Genomic DNA, 18,021 nt, shown 5'->3' with positions numbered 1-18,021 from the left:
GGGATCATTGCTGCTATTGACAAGCCGAAACTTTAGGCTGGTGTAATAAGTCTAGTATATAAAATATTACATTTTTAGCCATATTCATTTTTAGGGTTTCGTTTTCTTTAAGGGGGAAGTATGAAAAATGCCATCTTAAAATGGAATCTGATGTTCCTTTAATGACAATTTTAATCCAATAACATTTCTTACTTCAATGTCAGTTTTCTCACTTTTTTATGGCACTGTACCCAATCAAAGCATTAAAATGTACTAAAATTTACATTTTACTTTTGCAATAAAAATGAGAGAATGTTTACGTGAAATTTGAGGTGTATATACATATTAGTTTCTAGACATTATTTCCTCCCTTATCATCCGGTTATAGTAAAAGCTTAATATTACTAGAATATAGGTAGAAATGATGTATCTTATACACTGGCCTCATCAGCTGTATCAGTCCTATAACAGCAATAATGCAGGATGTTACGATTGTTCACATGAGCTCCCCATCTTGGATCTACTTTTGAGTGTCAGTGGCACTGCACATGCTCAGTGAGATCTGTTGCTCAGTTGAGAAGCTGAGCTTAGTGGTCATTGGAAATCATCATGCAGAAAACAAAGTGCTTTAGAGAGTCATACATGTAAATTGATCTGTTTATCTTCCTGTGTAAGAACTAAACCCATGGTATTATAAAAAGATGATCTGTTATCTGCCGTTTAACCTGTGCCTTGAATGGCTGCCGATGTGGCTACATAGCAGCTTATTTATATAAACTATGGGAGTGTTTCTGCATCAAATACACACATTTTACCAGTGCAAGGTAACAACAATAAGTTTACAATTGCTATTTTTGAATTTTAATTTACAACAGTGTATTGTATCCCTGTGTGTTTCTTTTGTATTCATGCGTTATTCCCCTTTCGGGGAGTCTAGAAGATATTATTGGGCACGTTTATTTAATTAAAGGGACAATATTAAGCAGAAATATTTCACATCACAGATTTAGAGGTCATGAACACCCCATACAGATTCACCTCTGGCTTGCAATCCATTAACTCCACCGCTCCATGAGGTGATGTACCATAAATAGTGAAAGGAGTTGTTCATCTTTAATGAACTTTTAGTATGATTGTAGACAGTGATAATCTGAGACAATTTGCAATTGGTTTTCATTTTTTTTATTATTTGAGGTTTGCGTTATATAGCTTTTTATTCAACAGCTCTCCCGTTTTCAATTTCAGCAATCTGGTTGCTAGGATTCATATTACCCTAGCAACCATGCATTGATTTGAATGAGAGACTGGTATATGAATAGGAGAGGCCTGAACAGAATGATGAGTAATAAAAAGTAGCAATATCAATACATTTGTAGCCTTACAGAGCATTTGTTTTTTAGATGGGGTCAGTGACCCCCATTTTAAAGGGGGGGGAGCAGGCGGGTAGGCATTGCTGTGTGTCAAACTAGTTACGCTACTGACGTTATGTACATTCCTCTGCTCCCAAAGATTCCCTTTCTTAGAACCAGAGGAGCGCACAGAAGAAGCAGAGTAAGTAAAGGCAGCTACATGTTTGGCACTGGTCCTACAATGGCAACATTTTGCGGTTAAGTGTTGGGTGCAGGTTAAAGTATTGCAGGTTAGTTTTGGGTGCAGGTTAAGGTATTGCAGGTTAGTGTTGGGTACAGGTTAAAGTATTGCAGGTTAGTTTTGGGTGCAGGTTAAGGTATTGCAGGTTAGTGTTGGGTGCAGGTTAAGGTATTGCACGTTAGTATTGGGTGCAGGTTAAGGTATTGCAGGTTAGTGTTGGGTGCAGGTTAAGGTATTGTGCGTTAGTGTTGGGTGCAGGTTAAGGTATTGCAGGTTAGTGTTGGGTGCAGGCTAAGGTATTGTGCGTTAGTGTTGGGTGCAGGTTAAGGTATTGCTGGTTAGTGTTGGGTGCAGGTTAAGGTATTGCAGGTTAGCAGGGCAGCCATCAGGGGGGGACAGGGGGTAGAGTTGTAGGGGCCCCGAGGGTAAGGGGGGCCCAGCCATGCCACACTTACTTGATTAGCCAGGCCCCCCATCTTTCTGAGAGCTGCTGACTTCCGGAAGGCATGGACGTTTAAGGGGCCCTGGCCACCAATTTTCTTATAATGTGGGGGGAGGGCCTGGCCACCAATTTTGGCCACCAATTTTTTTTTCTCATGTGGGGTCCTAGCCACCAATATTTTTTAATGGGGGGCCCTGGCCACAAATGTTTTTATGGGGGGCCCTGACCACCAATATCTTTTTTTTTTTTTTTAACATGTGGGAACCCTAGCCACCAATATTTTTTTTTGTTTTTTTACTGTGAGGTGGGGGCCGGACCTGTGGGGTGGGGAGGGCGGACCTGTAGGTGGGGCTTGTGGTGGGCGCAGCTCAGGGGGCCCAGGAAATGTTGTCGTATGGGGCCCTGTTATTTCTGATGGCAGTCCTGCGGGTTAGTGTTGGGTGAAGGTTAAGGTATTGCACGTTAGTATTGAGTGCAGGTTAAGGTATTGCAGGTTAGTGTTGGGTGCAGGTTAAGGTATTGCTGGTTAGTGTTGGGTGCAGGTTAAGGTATTGCAGGTTAGTGTTGGGTGCAGGTTAAGGTATTGCAGGTTAGTGTTGGGTGCAGGTTAAGGTATTGCACGTTAGTATTGAGTGCAGGTTAAGGTATTGCTGGTTAGTGTTGGGTGCAGGTTAAGGTATTGCAGGTTAGTGTTGGGTGCAGGTTAAGGTATTGCAGGTTAGGTTTGGGTGTATGTTAAGTTATTGTGTGTGTTGAGTTATTGTGGGTTAGGGTCAGGTGCATGTTAAGGTATTGTGGGTTAGGGTCGGATAGAGGTTGAGTTTTTCCTGACCCGCACATCACCATATCCCTTTTCCCTGTAATGTTAATATTTACTACTACTAACACTTGCCATGGGGATTGTTCTGAAGGAATAAATAAAATATTCTCTGCTTATGTATGGCTTTTCGGCACTGGATTCCTCAGAAGCTTGGCATAAATCTTTTTCCAAGAAGGATTGGCATAGTTAATCTGCTGAGTCAGACTTCATGGCCAGTGCTCCCTGCACCCCACATACTGATTTCCTGAGTCCTGATTATATAACTTGCGCTGATTGAAGGCAAAGACAAACAGTGTTTTTGTATAAAGATAGAAAATAAAATCCTAAGCAACCTTCCAGTATCACAACATATTCATTGGTTTTAATGTTATTTGTAAATGTAATTGCAGTATTTGTTTATCCTTTCTATTCTCTGCTTCTGGCTCTTAAAACAATGTAGCAGATGTCAGTTCCCTTCAAGGTCTATAGATCAGCTGGCTTTCGCAACATTGTTTCAGGAGTCAGAACCAGCAGTGCAGATAGTATAAACTTCCAGACAGATACTGAATTCAATTGCAGTATTTATATTACTATAATTTACAATTTAAAATAGTTTAAAGACCATTAAAAATGTGTAATCAATGTACACTGGAAAGTTGCTTATAATGTTTATTATTCATGTATATTATGATAATAATGCCGTTGGAAGGAGTTCCCTTTTTGACTCAGACTTCACACCCCAAAATGTATATATAATAAATGGATACACTGAATAAATGGTGTTTGCAGTTATATTGAGAAAGTATAATGGTTTAGAAAGAATTCAAGAAATTCAATCAGTGTACACTGGGGTCTTTAATCCATATTATGGTCACAGTCGCAAGGCGAGAAAGACCCACGTCATTGGAGTAGGTTTCATTTATCAAGGAGGCCTGGTGGGATCATTCACACAATTGATCGAAGGATTTCGATTGGCTGTTGCCACCAGTTGAGCACCATGATGTGTCTGTCTATGAGAATAAAGATAGAAAGGGAAGACCTGATTACCAAGTATATGTTACTTAGATATTTCTTCCAAAGTTAAAACTTAAAAAATTAAACATAAGAAGGGGTGTTAAAAGGGACTCTTCCCCCACCCTAGCTCTAGGTAAGCATCATAATGTTATAGAAACTTTCCAATTGGCCTTCATTTTTTATAGTTTTTGAATGATTCTTCTTCTTCTTTTAACTCTTTCCAACTCTCAAATGAGGGGTCACTGACCCCATCTAAAAAAACAACAAATGCTCCATAAGGCTACAAATGCATTGTTATTGCTACTTTTTATAACTTGCCCCTCTCCTATCCATATTCCGGTCTCTTATTGAAATCAATGCATGGTTGCTAGGGTAACTTGGACCCTAGCAACCAGACTGCTGAAATTGCAAACTGGAGAGCTGCTGAATAAAAAGCTAAATAACTAAAAAAAACACAGGTGATAAAAAATGAAAACCAATTGCAAACGGTCTCAGAATATCACTCTTTACAACATACTAAAAGTTAATTTAAAGGTGAACAACCCCTTTAATAGAAAAGAAAAGGGAATGTTAACCTAATTTATTGTACCTATACTAGTTCCATAAGAGATACATATGTTTAAGGTCATTTAACTAAAAGGAAACAGGAATAGCATTCAGCAGTGTTGCAGTATTTTTTAATTTAAACTCACCCAAACCATGGACCTTCTCACATGCTGTCTGTTTCAGTTCTGCCAGTCAGCTCAGACCTGCCAAGAACAATTACATTAATACAGAGCTTTCTGGATATTTATTTTATTCTTTATTTGGCAGGGGTGTAATTATAGAAGAAGCAGACACTATGATTGCTGGGGGGGAGGGGGTGCAGGGTGTATAGGGGTCTGAGGTGGGCACATATTATATAGTGCTGCGAAATATGCTGATGCTATATAAATAAATGATAATAATTATAATAAGCAGTTTCAAAATAAATTTATAAAAATTGCATGTTCCCAAAAGTGACGTAGCTAGTGCTCTTGGGCTATGGTGCAAAATATGCACATGGGATTCATCTTGCACCACTCGCCCATTCACCTTACCAACAGGTAATACCTGCAAGCCCGGGCGACTTCGGAAATCGAAAGAACCGCGAGTGCATTGGCGCTGGCGTTTTGTCATAATAGCAGGCGGCAGGCACGGGGAAGCTAGTTCGGGGAGATTGTCGCCCCGCAGAAGAGGTGATTAGTCACCGGGTGACTAAATCTCCCCGAATCTGCTTGAACCCTTAAAGTGATACTGACACTAAAAAATGAATTTTAGCATATGAATGTACATTAAATGAATGTTACCTATAGGTCATGTTGATCATTTTTTGCTGAGAGGTTTGTTTTTGTATATAATTGTTAGTTGAAGTTCCTAAGCCTGACTCTCTGACTCTGCCAACCTGACTGTCCCATCTCAGCCTGTTAGTTACAGTTTCTAATGCTAACGGACTCCTGCTGCACAAATATGGCAGCCCCCTCATACAGGAACATGGGGGATCAGACAGGTAATGTAAAAGCATTGTGCAAATACTTTATGGCAAAGTTAGAAGTAGCTTGCAAAGCCAATATTATAATAGATGTAAAAAAAAAGTTTAATTTCAGGTGTCATTATCTCTTTAAGAGTTTAGTGTTAAATATCAAGAGGATGGAGGTTCCTGCCCCAAAGAGCTTATTCCCAAATGACCCATTGTAAGAGGGACAAATGAATGTGAGTAGAAAAGGGCATCTCCAAAACTACAAGTTCCTTTTAGATGACATGTTATCATATTCTCCAAAATGAACACTGATTCAAAGGGGTGTTCATATGTTCACAGTATGATCACGGTTGAGGGGAGTACCATGTTTTGGGCAGCATTTTGTTCACTGACAGCTGCTTTTATAGAACTTTAAGCAATGAATAGTCTAGGTCTTGCATCGAAGTCTCCAACACTAGCCATTCCTTCCTGTCCCAGTTCCTTGCCTAGCCTGCTTCTCCCCTGCTGCCCCCAACTAATTGCTTGCTCGCCTGCTACCTCACTATACCACTGCCTTTAGAAATGGGCCCCCCAACTGTGCCTTAGTCACATGTCCTGCTCCCCACCTTGTGCCTACAGCAGGAGGACAGGTACCTGTGAAGGGGAATGAGGAGTAGATTAGCCTGACACTGCCCTGAGTAAGATGCAGCTAATGCAATTCTTTATTAAGATAAATGAGACAACATATATAAACGCACCACTGCCTTCCACGAGAGCCAGCTTGGTGCTGCCGGCGCCTGGTATAGTAGTCTGGCTCCACCGTCTCTTGCACGGCTTGCTCTAACAAAGGAAAATAGCAAATAATAATGTCAGTTCCCAAAGCAAAAAAACGTCTTCTTATTAACAGGGATGTAGATATTATTCACCACCCAGGGGTGCTTTAATATAATAATATATGCATAAAGGGATAAAAATCCTATTTTTACTTGCTTTAATGAAAAAGAAATCTCCAATATTCTTTCATTAAAAAATGTGTACCGTTTTTATAAGAAACCTGACTGTATGCAGTGAAATTCTCCCTTCATTTACTGCTGTGGATAGGAATTGTCAGACGGTCCCTAACTGCTCTGCAGGGAAGCAATCATACTTATGGACAGCAGGGGGAGCCCCCACCTTACTTCCCAGCGGTGCAGAACTGAAGCAGCTTTGTTTGTTTCCCTGTAGAGCAGTCGGCGACTGTCTAGAGATTTGTATTGGATTTTATTTTTGCCTCTACATCCCCTTTACGGTTTCCAACTCCAGTTGCAGGGACAAAGATCATGGAGCCAGATTTAAATAGATAAACTGAGATTATATTTGGAGGTTTATTTTGCTGCAGCCACTGGTTCTGCGAGTTGGAGAAAGTTTGTATTAAACAATACAAAACCTATAAAATCCACAACACAACACAACACAGGACCCAGTGCAGTGTGTATATTCTGATTATTAATCAGTCTTGCTGTATCGGCTTCTGGCAAATATTATTTGACGATCCCTAAGCAGCCCAGACCACACTGAGCATGTGCACAGTCATGGTCTTGCAAAGATGTATAACAAAGTTACAAGATGGTGACCCCCTGTGGACAACTCTGAAAGCATAAATCATTTGTTTAATTAGGCTTGTGGTGCAGTAAGTTCATGTTTATATTTAGTATACAAAATACAGCATTTCTAGCCTTATTCTATTTTAGACTTTACTTCCCCTTGCAGCCACTAGCTTTGCTTGGGTGATGTTCCAAATATAATTACAGATGCAAGAGGGTGCTCCAATGCAACGTCAGCTTCCCGGTTATATTTAACATAGGGAGATTTAGCTTACTAATATTACACTGTAATCAGACATCATGAAGATAGATATAGTGCTGGTTAGATATTCAGTGTTGCCTAACTAGGATCATATAGACAGGGAGGCCACCGTATAAGGCTCCATTGTCTTTGTACTACATATCCCAGAATGCTTTTATTCATGATACGAATACACATGGATGGACCTACCATGCAGAATCACAACCACATTTACCTTTTAGTCTAAATACAGTATATATACCAATATAGGTGACTGATCCTTCTAAATAAGGGATACTTCCATTTTTAAGATGTCTGAAAAAATCCCTGTGTAATTTCTGGCCCATAAATACTCACCAATCTCATCCATGATATTCCCAACCCCGGCAGCTGGGGCCGATCTCTCCTAGAAAAATAAAAATATATATATGTATTATGTATGTACATGCTGTATGTATGTTTATATATTTACAAAATGATGCTGTAGAGCACAAGCTTTCATGATGGTTTCAGTCAAATGTAAGCAGAAGATATTAATGTGAGACTGTTAGTAATAATCACATTAAGAGGACGATTAAACCACATGAATATCAATTTATAATAATAGAGGCAACCACTCTGTGGCTAGTCATCTTTCCTGTTTCCTGCACTTTCCACCAGACTGCAATCTGCTATGAGAAGCTATGAGCAAGCAACCGGTGACGGCGCAGGGGGTGACTGGGCACTTTGCCTTGGGCAACAATACAACTGCAGGCCAGTGCAACCTTCTGTTTTATGAAAAAGTCTGCAAAATATTTGTAAACTGGCTAAACCATACTGGCGTGACAGTAGAACAAAGGCAGAACCCATAATGGAATTACAGCACAAAGAATGCAGAGCCCATACTGGTGTGTCAACAGAACAAGGGCAGTGTCTCCCAGCATCAGTGGCGTAACTACCGGGGGAGCAGGGGGTGCGATTGGGCCAGGGCCCGCACCCCCTCAGGGCCCCCGGCAGTTCGTGTGCCGCTTATTCTGGCCAGCTCTAGGCGTACGGAGGGGGGGCGAGGGGCCCGGCTGCGCATCCTGCCCAGGGCCCGCCTCCCTCTAGTTACGTTGCTGCCCAGCATTATATGGTACTGTGACTCCCAGCATTATATGGTACTGTGACTTCCAGCATTTTATGGTACAGTGTCTCCCAGCATTTTATGGTACAGTGTCAACCAGGATTAAATGGTACAGTGACTCCCAGCATTATCTGGTACAGTGTCTCCCTCCCAGCATTATATGGTACAGTGTCTCCCAACTTTATATGGTACAGTGACTCCCATCATTATATGGGTCTGTGACTCCCACCATTATATGGTACAGTGTCTCCCAGCATTATATGGTACAGTGTCTCCCAGCATTATATGGTACTGTGACTCCCAGCATTAAATGGTACAGTGTCTCCCAACATTATATGGTACAGTGACTCCCATCATTATAGGGGTCTGTGACTCCCACCATTATATGGTACTGTGACTCCCAGCATTATATGGTACAGTGACTCCCAGCATTATATGGTTCAGTGACTCCCACCATTATATGGTACAGTGTCTACCAGCATTATATGGTACAGTGACTCCCACCATTATATGGTACAGTGTCTACCAGCATTATATGTTACAGTGACTCCCACCATTATATGGTACAGTGACTCCCAGCATTATATGGTTCAGTGACTCCCACCATTATATGGTACAGTGTCTACCAGCATTATATGGTACAGTGACTCCCACCATTATATGGTACAGTGTCTACCAGCATTATATGTTACAGTGACTCCCACCATTATATGGTACAGTGACTCCCAGCATTATATGGTTCAGTGACTCCCACCATTATATGGTACAGTGTCTCCCAGCATTATATGTTACAGTAACTCCCAGCATTATATGGTTCAGTGATTCCCAGCATTTCCATTGACTTTCAACAATAAAAGAGAACTAAAGCTTAACAGAGAATTAGTCTAGACATTACACCATATGTTTTGGGCTTCTATCCACCCCAAAGCTACCACATCTCTTTATGATGCACAACTTTGATTTTATTCAGATAACATCAAATGGCAGGATAGAAAGCACTACATTCTGTATCAGAATTAATAGCTATACCTGTATCACCAGTTTCTATAACAGAGGAACAGATGTAATCTAATTTTCACCTACTATTTTTGTTGACTGCTGAGGTTAAAGTCCTAAACAGCAGCCCCAAGCACACTGGGTATGTGTAGCACCACTGGCAGCCCAAAGATAGACTAACAAGCTCAAAGATCACAAACTGCTGGGGATAGATTTGAAAGGACATTATTATTATAGGCCTACTGACCCTCTGGGATGGTACAGTAAATCCAGTATTTTAAATACATTTCTAGGAATAATATTTTTTAGGCCTCAAATAAATGGTATAATGACTCATACTTCATCCTTGTTTGTGTCCCTGTGGTTCTGCTTCGTTTTTCCCCTCTGTTTTGCTGCTTTTTGACCCTTTACCTGTCTATGCACCTTTCACCCCATGTTCCGCTAATTTGCTTACCCAATGCTCCAACTATTCTTTTTTGATAACACAAGGACTCACTGGTTTTGGAGCCCACCAGGATATTCCCTGGTATTCAAGCAGGCCAATCCAAGTTTGTACCCCTTCAAGTGATTCATACCAGTTTGTGCCCTGCTGGAATTTCCTTAATCCCTCTCTTCTCCATATAATCTTTTTATAATCAATATCATATTGGAAAGCTTCCCCCGTTCCCGTGAAGACACATAACGCATATAATGAGCTTTTTTGGGTTCTAAAGCATTTGAGGAAACTGTATTATGAAGATAACTAAAAATGAGGAGTGTAACTGATCTCCATGACATTATGATTGTCTGTGTGAGCTCCATGGCTCAGTTAAATATGAATATTTCATTGGATGACAGCAGGGTATGCAGGAATTCCTACAAGGGCCTGTCTGTAACTGAATCCAGACAGCACAGGCTTGGGTTACAGTACCAATATGGTCACTTCTCCACAAACACATTGGATCAACAACTAGTCATCAGAATGATTTACAATATGCCAAATGCAACACTAGAGATAGGAAAGCTCCCCAATGGCGGCAACACAATGGGTGAGGGTCAGCTGCGATGCTCAGTGGGATATGTACAGTAAATGGGTGTATGAAACACAACCAATTCATAGGGGTTATTTATCAAAGGTCGAATTTTACAGTTTTTTTGTTATACCTCAAATGAACTCACAACTGGAAAGGTTTCTAATTTAAAAAAAAACTCGATTCAGCATGTCCGAGTTGCGATCGCTGAAAACTAGAATTAATCGAATTTTTGGCAAAAAAAAAACCTTGAATCTATCAAATTTATCGAGTTTTTGGGCAAAACTCTAACACCATAAACATCTTCAACTGTCTCAAGGGACCTCTGCCATTGACTCCTACATGACCTTTACAGGTTTTAGATGGTGTATTTTCGGATTCAGTTATTTTCGGGGTATAATACATTTTGAACATTTTTTGTTTTGTTTTTTGAAAGAAAAATAACCTCAAAAATTCGAATTTTTATGGAAAACACATCTCGATCCTTAATAAATCTGCCCCATAAAGTAAAGAGGGCGGGGGAAAAAAATAGCTAATAGTGTAAAAGCACCGAACATATAGACAAATAAGGGGGTAATTACATTCATAAGCTTTACAGAAGAAAATACTGATACTTGTCACTGCTACAATGTGAATTAGGAGCATCTTTCATTTTACTTAGTTTTTGTAAAACCGTATTTTGGTTGGCAGTGTCTCTAAAAGGGCATGTAAACCCATAAAATAAAAATATTAAAACATAATTTAATTCTAAGCACATTTCCCATGTAAATGTAAAAGAAATCAGCCAGGACCACCAGGGTAGAGAATAGAAAGTATACAGTAAATGCATTATTACATGTACAAATAACCTTAAAACCAATGAATGTTTTATACATGTATAATCATTGCTTAGGATTAATTTTCTTTGATTAGGCAACATTTTATATCCTTTAAAATTGAATTTCTGAAAATTGCTGGGGGGATTTGCTTCCATTCAGCCACAAGTGAAGGTTGGGCACTGATGTTGGAAGTCCAGTTTATCCCACAGGGGTTCAGTTGGTTGAAACCAGAGCTCTGTACAGGCCAGTCCGGTTCTTCCACTCCCATTTCAGCAAACCCATTCTGTATGGATCTGGCTTTGTACATGGGGCATTATTGTGCTGGAACAGGACATAATCATCCCATTGCTGCACAAAGTAGAAAGTACAAAATTGTCAGAAATGCCATTGTATGTTGCAGCCTTAAAGGAGAAGGAAAGCTACCGAAGCAGTTTATCGCCAATAGATTAGCCACAATAGTGCAAGCTATGTTTATTCTGCAGAATGCTTTACCAGACCTGAGTAAACAGCTCTAAAAGCTCTCTCTGTTTGTTTAGGATAGCAACTGCCATTTTAGCTTGATGTGACATCACTTCCCTGAGTCTCTCCCTGCTCACTCATAACTCTGGACTCAGATTACAGCAGGGAGGGGAAAAAGGGAGGTGGGGAGAGGAGCAAACTGAGCATGCTCAAGCTTTAGCCCTGGAGGTTTAAGCTGAAAACAGGAAGATTGATACAGAAGCCCATGAGTACACAATAGAAGGAAAGAAAAGTTGTGTTTCTTTTGACAGAGGACTTTGAGCATTACTTTGAGGGTTTACTGGTGTATTTATATAGACCTTTCTGATAAAGCTTACTTAATTTTAGCCTTTCCTTCTCCTTTAAGATTTGCTTTCAATGGCTCCAGGGGCCCAAATCATGGAAATCAGCCCCTGAAGTTTATCTTCCCTCCAACAAACGGTACCGTCGCCATTATGCACCCAGGTAATGTTCTCCTGCCATCTGCCAAACCAAGACCTTTACATTAGACTAGGAGGTGAAAAGCAATTTAGCACTCCATAGCATAATGGTGATGACCTTTACACCACTGCAACTGACACTTGGCTTTGCACATGATGATATCAGGTGTGTTTGCCTCTGATCTCCTATAAAAACCCTTGTATTCCCTACGTATAGTCCTTGTGCTGACATTGCTTCTGGAGACAGCATGGAAACTAGCTGTGGGCATTTCAAATGAGGACTTCATTACAGATGGAGTGTTGAACGCTTATATATTTCAGACCCCAAATATATGTGAAACTCAGGTAGGAGGTTCCTCTGCACTACCACTTGATTTATGTGATTTACAATATTGCTGTAATATTATTTCGTTACATAGTTCCACATTGCCAAACAATATTAGATTCTATATTTAGGCCCAGCCAAGCTCTCCTGAAAGGCCAAGCATGGAATATCAGGTATAGGACAAAAGGGAGAGAGAACATTTTAATTATAGAAACATACTAAATATAGAATCTGGGTGTTACAGCATGTCCCTGCCACAAACCATTCATTATCAGACTCTGGTTTCATTTTGACTGCTAAGACAAAGTTGCACATATAAAGGTACAGTATATAAATATATAGGGGTAAGCAGCAGATGCACATACCTAGGGTGTACATACATCTGCTGGGTCTCTAATTCCAGCCCTGTGCATCCACCTCTGTGCATCCTGGAGCAGCTGAAATACGTGGGAGTGATTGAGGGCGAGAGGGGGCAGTGCAGGGAAGGGTTGATGACCATGGACTTGTATTGGGTGCCCTTAGCTTTTGGGGCCTACTACATTGGGAAGCTCTAGCACTAAAAATAGGGAACAACACAATGTAATTTTTAATGGTTATATCGCTTGGGGTTGGCACAGGCATCATTTTATTATTGGTCATATTGGTAATTACAGCAATAGTAGATGAGCTACTATAGCAACGATATACTAGGGTAGCTTTTTTAAAGAGAGTATGCATAAGCACTTCCTGCACCATGGGAGCATACAATTGAACTGTACACACATGCACACTAAGGTCAGTTGAAAGATAAGCAAATTCATCAGCAAGTTTTAATTTGGAGTTTGGAAGGAAACCAGAGCACCCAGAGGAAACCCACCTGAACACAGAAAGAACATACAAACTCCATGCAGATCATGCACTGGTCAGTATCAAGGTCAGGGCCCCATCTCTTAAAGGCACCAATGCTACCACTGTGTCACCTCCTGTTCTGTGTTTGGGAATATTGTAGCACATCCCTCTCTCTCCCTGGGTGGAAAATTGGATAATTTTGGGCCCATATGTTGAAAACATTATAAGGTTGCTGTTATGAGCGGAGTCCCAAACCCAGAACTAGTGCCAAGGTTCCAGTGGCGGCTCATTCTTCCACCTATAACAACCACCTTTTGCTTCGGGAGGAGCCCCACGCTACTCGGGTGCCGCTAGGTCTTAACGTGAGAGGACCAGAGAGAGAGTGAGTTCTGGGCAGGCAAGGGAACCAAATGTAACTGGAAGGAAGAACAAGAAGCGTGGTCAAGAAATAGGTGGAGTTGATACCAATCAGGAGAATCGGTACAGATTCAAGAGACGCGAGAGTAGTCGAGGTCACAGGCTGAGTCAGACACACCAATATCACAGTACAAGGCAGGATCCAAGAGAGTAGTCAGTACACAGGCAAAGGTTAGGGCAGGCAACGGACTGGACAAGGTCAGGGACAGGCAGGGTCGGGAACAGATCAGAAACACAAGAAATTGTACCCAGGAACTATTGTAAATAGACCTTACGTTGGGCAGCATGTTAGCAAGCGCAAGCCCTTTAAATATTTGAATTTTGTGCCAATGCGCGATGACATCATATGCGCTCCAAATAAGGACAAAAATTCCCGGATGAAGAAGGCGGCAGGCGTCCCCACTGCACCACTAAACCACCAGGTACTTTAGGCTAATAGCACATGGGCTCCATTTGAGAGCAGTGATTTTGTAGCAAATGACTGGCTTTCACTTTCCAGTGTTGTCAAGAGAAATTATTCTTCTTAAGAGCCATGTTATTACTCTCTCTACAAAGTGGTCTCTTATTAGTGTAATTCCCTGACTGATAAGCCAAATGCTTTCCTTTTAGTACTTGATGAGCAGAAGCTCTGCTGGAGAAATTTAGTCGTTATTTAATACCGGACAATAAATGCATATCCTATAGGATTAATATATATAAGTATAAGGGCATTTTTAGAGCTCACTTTAGACATGCCATTGCTGGGAGCTCTACTTACGCTGTGAAGGCCCAGTTATCTTAAAGCACATTTTGCTTTCACATTCCTATGTGTTCTGACATTTCATTGGAGAGAGTTTCCACACTTGTGACTATATTTCCAGCTTTCTGATAGATTGGCATGTGACTGACAGGTCCTATATTGTATGTGAGGCCAACTTGAAAAAAAGTTGGGCTGCTGAGGGTGACTTGAAACAATTTCCAACCAGTGAATGTAGTCTAAAACAGCAATGTCATTACCGCTCAGAAAGTGAGCCTGCACAGCTTGGTAGATAAGAATCCATGCACTGATATGGTTAAGGCGAGCCCTTGCATTGCAGGTATTAAAAAAATAAACAGATGAGCCTTTTTTATTACTTAGACAAGTAGGAAAAAATGGTGACAGCCCCTTTCACTATGACCTCACACCAGTGTCATTCATTTGTCTGAGCAAAGAGCCATTTGGGCAATTAGTGATAGTAAGAGCATCCAGGCCAGCATTTCAGATCACACATGGGGGAGGTGGGATGTTTTTGTTGTTTCTTCCCTCCTGCTGTGTGAAGGATGGGAATCATTAGTCAATAAAATGTGGCTCCAACTCGGTTCTATTTCCTGCCCTCCAGCAGGTTTTTCTAGTGCCCTTGTGCTTGGCTGCAGCTCCAGGATGAGAAAGAGCATAATACCGGGAGAGAAAATACATCAACATCACACCCCGCGATAGTGGGATAGTGGTTAGAGGGGAGAGATCTCCTGCCTCAATTACTTTGGAGGAAGTGGAACAAAGTGCAGCAAAAACAATCTTCCAACTGGAATCTAGCCCTAAAGCAATTCTATGAGCCAATCAGAGATCATGCAGTCAACATCCAATCAGACAGCATGACTGTAACGAGATACCTAATAAAACAAGGATGGAAATGAAGGTATAGAATTCCCCTTCGCCCTTTATTGCGCCTGTTTTGTAAGCAGAATTCCATTATGCAGGGGAATTATCCACGTTTTGGGAATCAAATTATCTACCTCACAAAGGACCAAACATAGAGCAGCTTCTATCTCCCTGGTTGCCCAGTTTTAGCCCAAAAAATAACAAAAACCTTTTTTATTTCACAATAGGCAAAAAAAAAATATATCCAGCTCAAGCGCTTATTCACTGCAATCAGGCTGAACTAGTGGGTCTACTGACCCTTTAAATATGAAGCTGAAATAGAGCTTGCCACATGATGGAAATTGCGCCACTCTCTATTCAATCGTATGGGATTTTGTAGGAGCACATTTATCTCTTACTTACCCCTTTGATAAATAAGTCTCTCACTAGCCCATACAAGTGAAAAAAAGAGAAGAGGACTTTCCACCTGGCGACTTGTGGTGAGCCCTATTTTTATGAAAAATAAACCTCATTGCCGTCTGTGTATTACAATTGTTACCGATTATCTATTTAAATATTCTCGTTTTTAGATTCATTGCACCACTCTTTGTGTTTTTACTTTATAAAGCTACTATATAAATATATACATGCAATACAATACAGCTCCACCTAATCCTGGTTGGCCGAGAACCCTACGCACAAGACAATAGAAATTAATAGCAACTTAACAGGCCTGAAACATTACACTGATTCATTAAAGGGGTTGTTTCACCTTTGAATTAACTTTTAGTATGATGTAGAGAGTGATATTCTGAGACAATTTGTTATTGGTTTTAATTTGTTTTATTATTTGCGGTTTTTGAGTTTAGTTTTTCTTATTCTGCACCTCTCCAGTTTGCAGCAATCTGGTTGCTAGGGTCCACATTCCCCTAGCAACCATTCATTGATTTGAACAAGGGACTGGAATATAAAGATAAATAATAAAAAGTAATAATAACAATACATCTGTAGCCTTACAGAGCATTTTTTTCCCAGATGGGGTCAGTGACCCCCATTTGAAAGCTGGAAGGAGTCAGAAGAAGGAGGCAAATCACTCAACATCTATAATTGAAATTTTAACTTAAAGGTGAACCTCCCCTTTAATGGCATGAATAAATAAATAAATAAATCCTCAATGTATTACTGCATGACAGTAGTTATAACAGCTTGGCATGTAAACGGATGCCCTTAATATTCTATGTGCCGATGAGGACCTACATTGTGCTATAGTTTGATCACAAATATGGCATACACAGGTATGGGATCTGTTATCCAGAATGCTCGGGACCTGGTGCTTTCCCGGATAACAGATCTTTCTGTAATTTGGATCTTTATACCTGAAGTCTACTAGAAAATCATGTAAACATTAAATAAACCCAATAGGCTGGTTTTGCTTCCAATAAGGATAAATTATATCTTAGTTTGGATCAACAAGATACTGTTATATTATAACAGAGAAAATTCCGCAATTCCGAGCATTTAACGGGTCCCATACCTGTATTCAGTTCAGGATTTGGCCTTTTTCAGCAGGATTCAGCCGAATCCTTCAGTCCGGCCAAACCGAATCCGCATATGCAAACTAGGGGTGGGGAGCGGAATCATGTGACTTTTTGTCACAAAACAAGGAAGTACATTCGGCTATGATTACATCCGGTCAATTTGTATACAAAATATCAGTACATACAATATCAGATTTGTATATATATATATATATATATATATATATATATATATATATATATATATATATATATATTTATATTTTTTTTTTTATTTAATTTTCCCCATAAATCATGAGCTGCTAAATCTAGTTTCCATTTCTGGGCTGCTGCTGACTGTGCCCTATTGGTGTTCCTTGTCCCGTACCTGAACCCGGTGGTGGCTCAGCTGAGAGGCAGGCTGGGTATGCCCTGGCTGTTTGCCCAATGACTCTTGAGTTTCATTAGTATTTTCAGCATCCATTCTGTGCGAGGTTCTCTCTTCTGCCCTTTCCTGAGGGGCAGCTTTCCTCTTCTCCTGAGCAACTTCTTTTTTCCCAACATCGGGCTCGAACAACAAATGCGTCAGCCGTTCCATCATCTTCTCCACCTCTTCTTCGCTGCACGCCAGCTGTTTCCCCCCATAGCTAAAACTTGCTGAGGGAGTGGGCACTTTGCTGATGCTCTCAGGTGCTGGTTCTGCTTTGGACTTCCAAGACAGGATAAAAATAAAAAAGGCAAAAACAGTGAGACAGAGAGAAAGTATCCAAACTTCATCCATTCTTCCTAATGAGGTTGAAGCGAATCAGGAGGTAAGATGGCTCGTCAAGAGCTTAAAACAGATAATAAGTTGAGAGTAGAAATCTCAAATAAATATATTGTATGAAAAAATATTTAAAACATAAAAATATTAGAAGATGGAAGCTATGTCCAAAGTTGCAAGTTTTCCCAGATAAATACTTTTTTTGGAATATAAAAAATCTGAAATAATAAAGTCTTTTCTTTCTTCTTCAACTGGTTATTAATAGGGTTCTTTGGGGTCCCCACATAGACTGTTCATTTACCCCAGGCACCTCCTGACAGACTGGAGTCCAAATGGTTGCACACAGTAGCTTTAGACAGAAATCTCGCTGACACAAGTTAGTGATGTGCCAAAATCCATCAGCCAATCACAAAACGTCGTAAGAAAATCTTGGCCTTTAACACTCTCTGCTCCTTTGCTCTCTGGTTTCGAGTCCCAGTTTGCCAAGGCAGTGACCCAGCAGGTAAACACCACCCTGTGACTTCATAGAGAAAATACATTTTACATAGTGTTTATATAATTTTATATAGTGTTTACATAGTG

This window comes from Xenopus laevis, chromosome 9_10L (assembly GCF_017654675.1).
Source record: "Xenopus laevis strain J_2021 chromosome 9_10L, Xenopus_laevis_v10.1, whole genome shotgun sequence".
NCBI lineage: Eukaryota > Metazoa > Chordata > Amphibia > Anura > Pipidae > Xenopus > Xenopus laevis.
Note: the sequence above shows the minus strand (reverse complement) of the source record.